Source organism: Chenopodium album, chromosome 1, assembly GCF_948465745.1.
Source record: "Chenopodium album chromosome 1, dcCheAlbu1.1, whole genome shotgun sequence".
NCBI lineage: Eukaryota > Viridiplantae > Streptophyta > Magnoliopsida > Caryophyllales > Amaranthaceae > Chenopodium > Chenopodium album.
Genome location: NC_137834.1, coordinates 10,690,950 through 10,699,532, shown reverse-complemented (window position 1 = coordinate 10,699,532; position 8,583 = coordinate 10,690,950). Strand labels below are relative to the sequence as shown.

At 35.4% G+C, this 8,583-nt stretch overlaps 1 long non-coding RNA gene across 5 annotated transcripts; it reads left to right on the top strand.

Moving 5' to 3' along the window:
• The first annotated feature begins 1,103 nt into the window (after nucleotides 1-1,103).
• On the top strand, nucleotides 1,104-8,583 carry LOC145561934 (uncharacterized). Of its 5 annotated transcripts, XR_014094270.1 has the most exons (5): nucleotides 1,109-1,283; nucleotides 2,688-2,762; nucleotides 4,934-5,081; nucleotides 5,992-6,071; nucleotides 6,784-7,691. It is a non-coding gene; the product is annotated as an uncharacterized LOC145561934 (long non-coding RNA). The 5 variants fall into 5 exon arrangements; XR_014094262.1 differs by lacking the exons at nucleotides 5,992-6,071; nucleotides 6,784-7,691 and adding an exon at nucleotides 7,975-8,583 and having other exon boundaries at nucleotides 1,104-1,283; nucleotides 2,714-2,762; XR_014094247.1 differs by lacking the exons at nucleotides 5,992-6,071; nucleotides 6,784-7,691 and adding an exon at nucleotides 7,975-8,582 and having other exon boundaries at nucleotides 1,106-1,283.

Here is an 8,583-nt window from a genome sequence, read left to right as displayed (position 1 = left end):
ATTCCAACTGCTTGTTTTAAAATACTAGGGCGTACCCGTGCTAAAGCACGAAATATATTAATTGTATGTTTTATTATTAAATTATTTTTGTAAATATAATAGTGGAAGTTATTGAATTTGCTTAGTGGAAGTTATAAAATAGGAAGTTATGATGGATTTTTTTTTAAAAAAAATAAAATAAAATAGGGTTTACAGAATTTGAGGATTGTTAGTTTGGAGTGATGTGGTTAAAAGTTGGGAAAACGACTCTTAAATTATAATATTTTAAAATATTAGTATTGATATTGTTATTGCTGACTAATTTACAAAAATGCCACTAGATAAACTTTTTTTTTTTTTTTTTTTTTTGAATAACAAAAATATTTCATTAATTAAAAGTCATACGACATCTACAATATAGATTCGGCGTTAACAAATACATAAGATATTGAATCAAATAGAATTTTCTTTCATAATAACTACGATCGTCGAGTAGATCTTGCATTGTGGAGCATCTCCCGCTTATATCGCTGAAAATTACAGCCTTGTTGGAGAGACAATTTAACGATCCTTTGTACCCGTGAGGATGTTTTCCTTCTGATTCATCTGTTCGTATTCGAAAACTTGATAACTTTTAACGAAATAATTTCACGACAATCCATTAGATCTGCTACCATGAATTCAAAACTAAGAAATTTCTCCCTCGAAAAGAGGAGATAAACCTTGTCTTTCGAAGGAGGTCGAAAAACCCTTATCTTTCGAAGGAGATCGGAAATCCTTTCTTTCGAGGGAGAAAAGTTCCTCCCAAAAGGAGGAAGCATTATTATAAACCTACAAAAAAAAAACAATAAAGAAACAAGGATTAGAGCTGGAAGCCCTTCAATATTCAACAATGGAGGCTAGGGTTTTAGAGAGAGAAAGCATAAGTCTTTTTTTTTTTTTTTTTTTTTTTTTTTTTGATAAGCATTTTTTTTGTTTTTTTGTCATTTTTATTTTGCTTGGGTCATTGTTACTGAAATGTGAGTCACCCAACTACAATAGTTGGGTAGCGATTATACATTATATTTCAAAGCCATGAAATGCGAGTCAGAGAGGTTTCAAAAAATTAAAAAAAAAAAAAAAAAATGCGAGTCAGAGAGGTTTCAATTTTTTTTTTTTTTTTTTAAAAAAAAAAACTTCATTCTCATCCTTCGAATTTCCAATTTCGATTCAAGAACTTCCAATTCTAACTCTCATCCTTCGACCCCTGCCGTCGACTATACTTCCGCCGTCTGCAATGCTGCCGATTCTTCAATTTAATCAAGGTACTTGCTAGTTACTAATTCAATTTAATTATTATTATTATTCTGAATTTAGAATTTACAGTTTCTTAAATCTACTTTGTATTTATTTGAGTTTAGTACTCCGTTTTTAAGGAATTGGATCAGGAACTTTTGAGTTTGAGTTTAATTTGGGTGTTTGAATTGCGCGCATACGTATATATATATATACATTTTTGTGAATTTGTAATTTTAGAACTGTGGAAATATAATTGAATTTGATGTTGTGCTGATTATGGTATGTATGTTGATTTTTAGTTTGAATTTTCTTCCTTCATTTACTGACTGTGTTGGTGACGTAGGTTATAGAAATTGAAAATTGAACAAACTGCTTTAATTGGCTTAATTTGTGACTGATTTCGATCTAACAAATTCTTGAAAAGGAATATAAACTTTAGAGAATCGAGAAACCTTTTCGAGGCAAAGTGAGAAAGGATCGACTCTATGGGAGTAGATTGTGAAGTCATTGAACATTCCAATATCAATTTCATTGTCCACAACTTTATCTGTGTTGCATTCGTAAACAACATCTAGTAATTTGTCTCTTCACCTTTATTTCAGAATCTTACTACTCGTTCTTATTGATTTCAAACAAGATTAGTCTAGACAAGATTAGAAAATTCATAGTTGAACACCTTCATCCAAATGTAGAAAACGTAACCTAACTTTTACAGTTTGTTTGGATAAAGAAAGGGGAGGGAGGAGAAGAGGAGGGGAGGGGAGAATGGTGAGTTTTCTTTCCAAATCTCTCCATTGTTAGAAAGATTAATTTTCTACAATTTAAACCTTCCATTTTTCTCCCCTTCAATTCCCTCACTTCTTCATTTGCTATCCAAATGAAAGATACTCTATCTCTTCATTTCTCTTCCCTTCCTTTCCCTCCATTTCCTTCAATCCAAACACACCGTTACTCATTATTATTAATGGTGTATTTGGATTGAAGGAAATGGAGGGAAAGGAAGGGAAGAGAAATGTAGAGATGGGGTATCTTTCATTTGGATAACAAATGAGGAAGGAAAAGAATTGGAGGGGAAAGAAATGAAAGGATTAAATTGTAGGAAATTGATCCCTCCAACAATGGAGAGATTTGGAAGGAAAACTCACCATTCTTCTCCTCCCTCCCATTCTTTTCCTTCCCCTTTCTTTATCCAACACACTGTAAGGGAGATATAGTGATATACCATGCTTTCGGACTGTGTTTTTCTTTCAAGTATCAAGTACTGTACATATTATGATGAAGTTGTTAAGTTATATAATTACTTGCGGAGTAGTTTAGTTATCAAATTAACTATTTTTTTTTTCTTAATAATGAAGGATGTTAAGTTTATTGAATAGAAGTAATTATTTAGTTTATTTATCAGTTTAACTAATTTTTCCTTAATAATGAAGGTTGTTAAGTTCCCTTATCATACTAGGTTCTGAAGCATAAATGGTTGCCGGCACCGGGAAATGGCGACGCAATGTGTAAGTTTTTCTTGTGCAAATTGCTCTAATCTATATTATTTGTATTCAAGAATTTACAACTTCCGTTACTTTTCATTTTCAACAATGAGCTCATGGAATCCAAGGCAAAAATTCTTAATGCCTGATTAGTAAATTAAAGGGATGTGATTAAGTGGAGGAAAGAGAGAGTGGGGGATTAGTTATCCACCATGTCACCACTAATACGCATTCACCACCTATATACCCACCCCACCACTAATAAGATCCTGATTGAAACCCCACCCCGCAACCACCAACCTCCAAACACCAAACCCTGACTAGAAACCCACACTAAACCCACCTACCTCACAACCACCAAACACCGACCCCAAACTCACTCTTCACCCACCCTCCACTGCAAAGCTACCCTACACCCATCCGACCCATATGATTGTCGAAGAAGACGGCGTGAGATTGGAGAAGAGGACGGTGAATCACGCTAGGTATTTGAGACTTGGAGTGTTTGAAGACAATTGATTGACAAAGAGTTTTAAGATGGTGTGATCATGTTATGGAATTCCAACATTCAAATTTGACTTGCTGGCGAACGTTTTTTATCTGAAATTTTACTTTCGAATGCTTAGGTTTTGGAGGATATGAGGTCAGGGACGAAGAGGGGGAGAAAATATGAAGGTGTATTTAGGGGAGGATAGATAAAAATAGGTGGTGGTGGTGGTCGTGTCGGGGTTGTGAGCTTGTGACAGAATAGAGAAGAGAGAGATAAGTGGTGGTGGCGGCTAAGAGGGAAGAGATAGAAAATAGGTGCTTACTTCGATTTCTAAGATTTCATTGGGTGGTGATTTTGTATTAGATGTTGCTGGTGCTTTTGTTAGTGATTTAATGGCGCCTAATTTCATCGTTTTTTTATTTATTTATTTTTTTTTTATTTTTTTTATTTGAAATAGATCAACAAACAATACTGGGTTGTTTTCTGGATGGGTAAGTGGCAGGGTTTTTGGGGCGGATGGGTGGGAGGTTGTTGGGGTGACTGTGGTGGAATAATGATTATGGTGGTTATGATGGTGGCATGATGTTTGGTGGCTCTGTGATAAGTGTAAGGGTTGCTTTGGAAAGGGGTAGGGTGGTGTTTCGGGTTGCCATGGAAGGAGGTGAAGAGTTGGGGTTAATGATAGGTGTAAGGGTGGATTACCATGGAAGGTGGTGGCAACGGTGGTAGTGGTTTGGTGGTTATTAGAGAGAGATTAAAGAGGGGGGAAAAATCAACTGATTAAACAGGCCGTAGGTTAAAAAGTCTATTATAAGAAGATAGGGATAAAATGTGGGTTTATTTTGGAATTATTGAAAGCTGGGATTATTTTGAGCAGAGAAGAAAGGAAGGATTATTAATATTAATTTTTCCATATTAATTTGCAACAATGCCACTACAATGACTAGCTTAAGCAATGTGTGTGAATCCTGTCATTAGAGATACTCTTAATGTCCTTTTGCTTTTGCTTTTTTTTTTTCTTTTTTTTACTCGTTTCTTCTTTCATTTATGTGCTTGCCGACTCCTCCCATTGATTGCACCAGATTCCTAAACTGTTTTGCTTCCTTGTAGAGTGAGCCTTTATGTTCTCCAAACGTTAGTTGTGAGCTGAATATTCTGGTATTAAAGTTTTTTAATTTACTTTATATCTCTTTCCTGCTTTGTTCTCTCAATGAGAGGGGGGGGGGGGGGGGGGAGAGGGGGGGTTGGTAAGAAATATTTGGGATAAGCTTGATGACTATGATGAGATTTAAACTTCCATTTCTGGGGTTAAAGGTAAAGGACTCAGAAATCTTCTCTTTTTGACTTGGAAACGTGCGGCTGTGTCTAGCTTGTCTTTATATTTGATAGAGTGGGATGGAAACTTGGAGCATTCTAAGTAAATTGTTTCTGTAAACATCTCTTATATGCAACCCTCGGCAGGTATTAGTTTATCTCATACAACTGTTGAAATGCTTTTTATCTCACAAAACTGTTGAAACACTTTATATAAGCGTTCTCACATCTCACTTACAAAGCTTACCCGTCATTGTTGAAATGTTATACCTGCTGGTTATGTTCTGAAGAAGGCAAGTATATGCTTACATGGTCAATATTGATACAAATGAGCTTCTCTGCACTACAGCTCTTTTTAGCTTGCTACTGATAACAAAAATGATTTTTGTAGGGGCTGGAGGATCCTTTCAGGAGCAGACACATACTTATCCTCAGTGGTTGGCTGATTATTACTTCTGTTATACCCCATGAGCTTCCAATGGAATTATTTGTAGCTGGGATATATCTACGGAGCCATTCCGATTCCAATTGCTGGGAAGGTGATTGAGATTTTTTTATTTTTTTTTTATTTTTTTTTTTGCCAATTCATTTCTTCTTCCAAAGTCAATCATGTCATCATTTGCTTGAAAAGTTGTGTCGAATGATATATGTTTTATTTTGATGGGAAGCATGGTTTCATGCTGGAATCACTTATAGACTTTTGCTCAAAATGAAAAAATTGTGATTGCTCTGATTAAAAGTCCTATTATGCTATAGGCCTATAGATATTTGGTTTTTCATATCTGTTTAACCAAAATAAAGCAGTATCTGTACTTCTAATCCGAAAGTTGTATACTGACTCTAAGTAGAGCGTTATGCCTGATGGCCTAAGGCAATTTTATTATTTGATGATCCCATTTGTTGTAGTACAAGTTTGAATTTGTTGGTCTATTTTATATAGCGTAATAATTAATAGTTGGAAGTACGAAAGAAATATGTATGCAGGGAGTCATAACTATGACGTGAAATTACAATAGAAAAGAACCCGGCATATTCTCTTCCCTACCTGTATGCTGAGAATTTCAATTGGTTTATATTTGCAGGTTGATATAGTTGTTTTGACTAGAAAGACTGGAACCCTGATTTCAGATGTTATGGTGTGTCATTTATGTGTTGTTCTTAATACGTCAACTTAAGCACATAATTTTATAGACTACTTATCTGATATTATTTCTGGTGCCCGTAGGAATTTTCTGGTGTCGTTGGATCTGTAGAAAGTTTAGACTTAGAGTCAGATATGGAAAGAGTATCTAGTTGAACACTGTATGCTGATATCTTATTTCTTACAGTTGCTTTACTTCTCAATTTATCATTGAAGATCTTTAACTGTATATTATCTACTTTTGAGTCTGTGTTCTCTACTTCTTTATGCTGGGATATCTTCATCCTTCATTGGCTACTGTTGTCTAGGTTGGTGATCATCTTGAGTAAGCTGAACTTAAAGGAATTAACTGTTCCTACAAATCCGATGAGAAGGCCGTGGCTAAAATGTAAGAGATGTCATCAATTTTCTATTATTGTTGGAATAGAAAAGATAAGACTTTGAAATCATCACCTGAATTAGACAACATTGGTGAAATCAATTATTTTTTAATTGTTAGGTGGTATTTTAAATAAAATGAAAACAGGCGGTTAAATCAAAGCTGGGTTTATTAAGGTGGTAAATTACAAAAACTCTTAATAGTCACAATTGGAATTGTACATAATAACTTAATATTCATTAGATCACAGCAGCTAAACTTTAGGTTGGGGTTCTTAGCAAAAAATAACATAAGTCTCTTGTTTTGTATATTATGTTAAATTTCTTAGTTAATGTTTTGATTCACGAATCAAAAGCAAACAGTTTAGCAATGAAGTTGGAATTTGTATTATCATTTTTATAGTGGTAGTCAGTGTCAGCTGCTTTTAAGTGAAATTCAGTGTCAGTTGCTTTAGAGCAAGCAGTTTAGCAAATTTAATTACAAGTATTTGTTTGAGTGATTAGTATTTTGTGTGATAATAAAGGAAATAAGGAAAATTTTGTAAGGGTTTTGGGAAAGGAGTAATTGGTATAGATATACCATACAAATGGAATCCAACATGTTAACAAACGGATTTATGAAACGCTCTGGCACAGCTAACTGGCCTTTATACTATCTAAGCATATGACAGTGCAATTTTATGAGCTGGCAAATTAACACTGTTGTTCATTATTACAATTAGGCCACTAGATTGACAAGCCTTGTTAATCAAAAAGATCAACTGGCACTTGCTCGGGTTCTCCAGAACAGAAAGAGCTCATCATGACCACACTACAAACTGTGGGAAGAATGACATTTATATGTGGCGATGGTGCAATGATGTTGTACTTCATGGTCTTCTATTATGTTACATATTGATGTGTTTGCAAAGAGTGAACTTTTAAATATTGCCTTGTAAAGTGTAAGTTCGATCAAACTATTTAAATGTGTGAAATGTTTTAATTTCTACTAAGCCTGTGATATTTCATGCTAATTGAACTGTCTAGATATTATGTTACTTGAGCTTGTGACTTGAAATATGATTTGGATAGCAAATCATGGTGTAACATTTACAATACTTGGGTATGATCACCATTGCAGAGGAAGAAATTGGAGAATTTTATCATTGATCAAGAGAAAGTTGTGCTCTTCCTGTGTTGCTTGGGCTTTTATGGTTTTCATCGTGAGATTGATGAAGACCATTGATTATTTGCATATTTAATCACCTCCTCAATAAAGGCACTTGGGGTTTGGGCAATTGTTGTACATATGTGTTCGGACTAGTCAGATGATTATCCAGTTGATGCTGGGGAGTGACTGGGGCATAGATGGATGGGGATTTATGGAGAATTAGTTGTTGATTTTTTGTGTGATACTTGTTAGATGGATGGGGTTCTATAGTGGATTGGAAAGGAAACTCAGGGAAGGGAAGTGAAAATGAAAGAGAGAAAATTTTCATGTCAAGTTGGATTGTACCGATAAATTTAGCAACAGCTGATAGAATTAATTATGTCTCCAGAAGCTGTGAAGACTTCCCTTGTTACTGCCAGTATCTCACCCCGAAAATTTTCATCAGTCGATTGACGATAATTTTATTTTATTTATTTTTTTTTTTTTGGGGGGGGGGGGGTGCGAAGCATAAGTTTGATAGGTGGTAAATCTGAATACTTGATAGGGACCGGGGCTTTCGGGGAGGGAGAGTATTCCATATTTGCTGCATGTTTGTAATTGCTTCTTTTACATCCTTAAAGATATAACAATCTTTCCTATTTTATGCTGAACTCATTCAGAGAGACAGCATCATAATCTGATACAAGGTTCTTCTCTAGTCCATGCTTTACTACATGTAGTAGGTTCTATAATCAATGGTTTTGCTCTGCTGTTTATGTATTAGGCACATGTTGGGGTGGGGTGGCTTTGCTAAATGCTGTTCCTCCAAACCAAAATGGAGATCGCTCTGAAACTTCAAAATGAAACTACTAAATCTAAGTCCAAGAAACAAAAGATTGCTTCGGAGGATAAGAAAGTTGTCAGTGTTAGGCATCTAACTGCTGTTGAGTCGCAGAAACAGCTGGAAAAAATGATGGAAGAGATGAATGAAGATGGTGGTGATGGCTGTTCTGCCCCTATTGTGAAGTTAGGGGATGCGTCTATGGCTTCTCCGTTAACGCATGCATCAGTGGACCCAATTACAGATATCATGTGTCAGGGTCAGAGAACTCTTGTTACTACACTTCAGATGTTCAATTTAACTGCCTTGCAACTGCCTATGTGTTCAGTGTCATGAATTTGGATAGTGTGAGGAATTCATTGCTGCATTTTTCCTATTCATCTCCCATGCTCGCCCATTTCAGACACTCTCGGCTGATTGACCACCCAGTCCACCCCAGTATATTCTGCTGATACATTTTTCTCTCTTTAATTGGACAGTTTTCTGTCCACCTCCATTACTTGACAAGTGCTGGGAAGGAGACTGGAAAATACATGCCTGATGAATGTATTG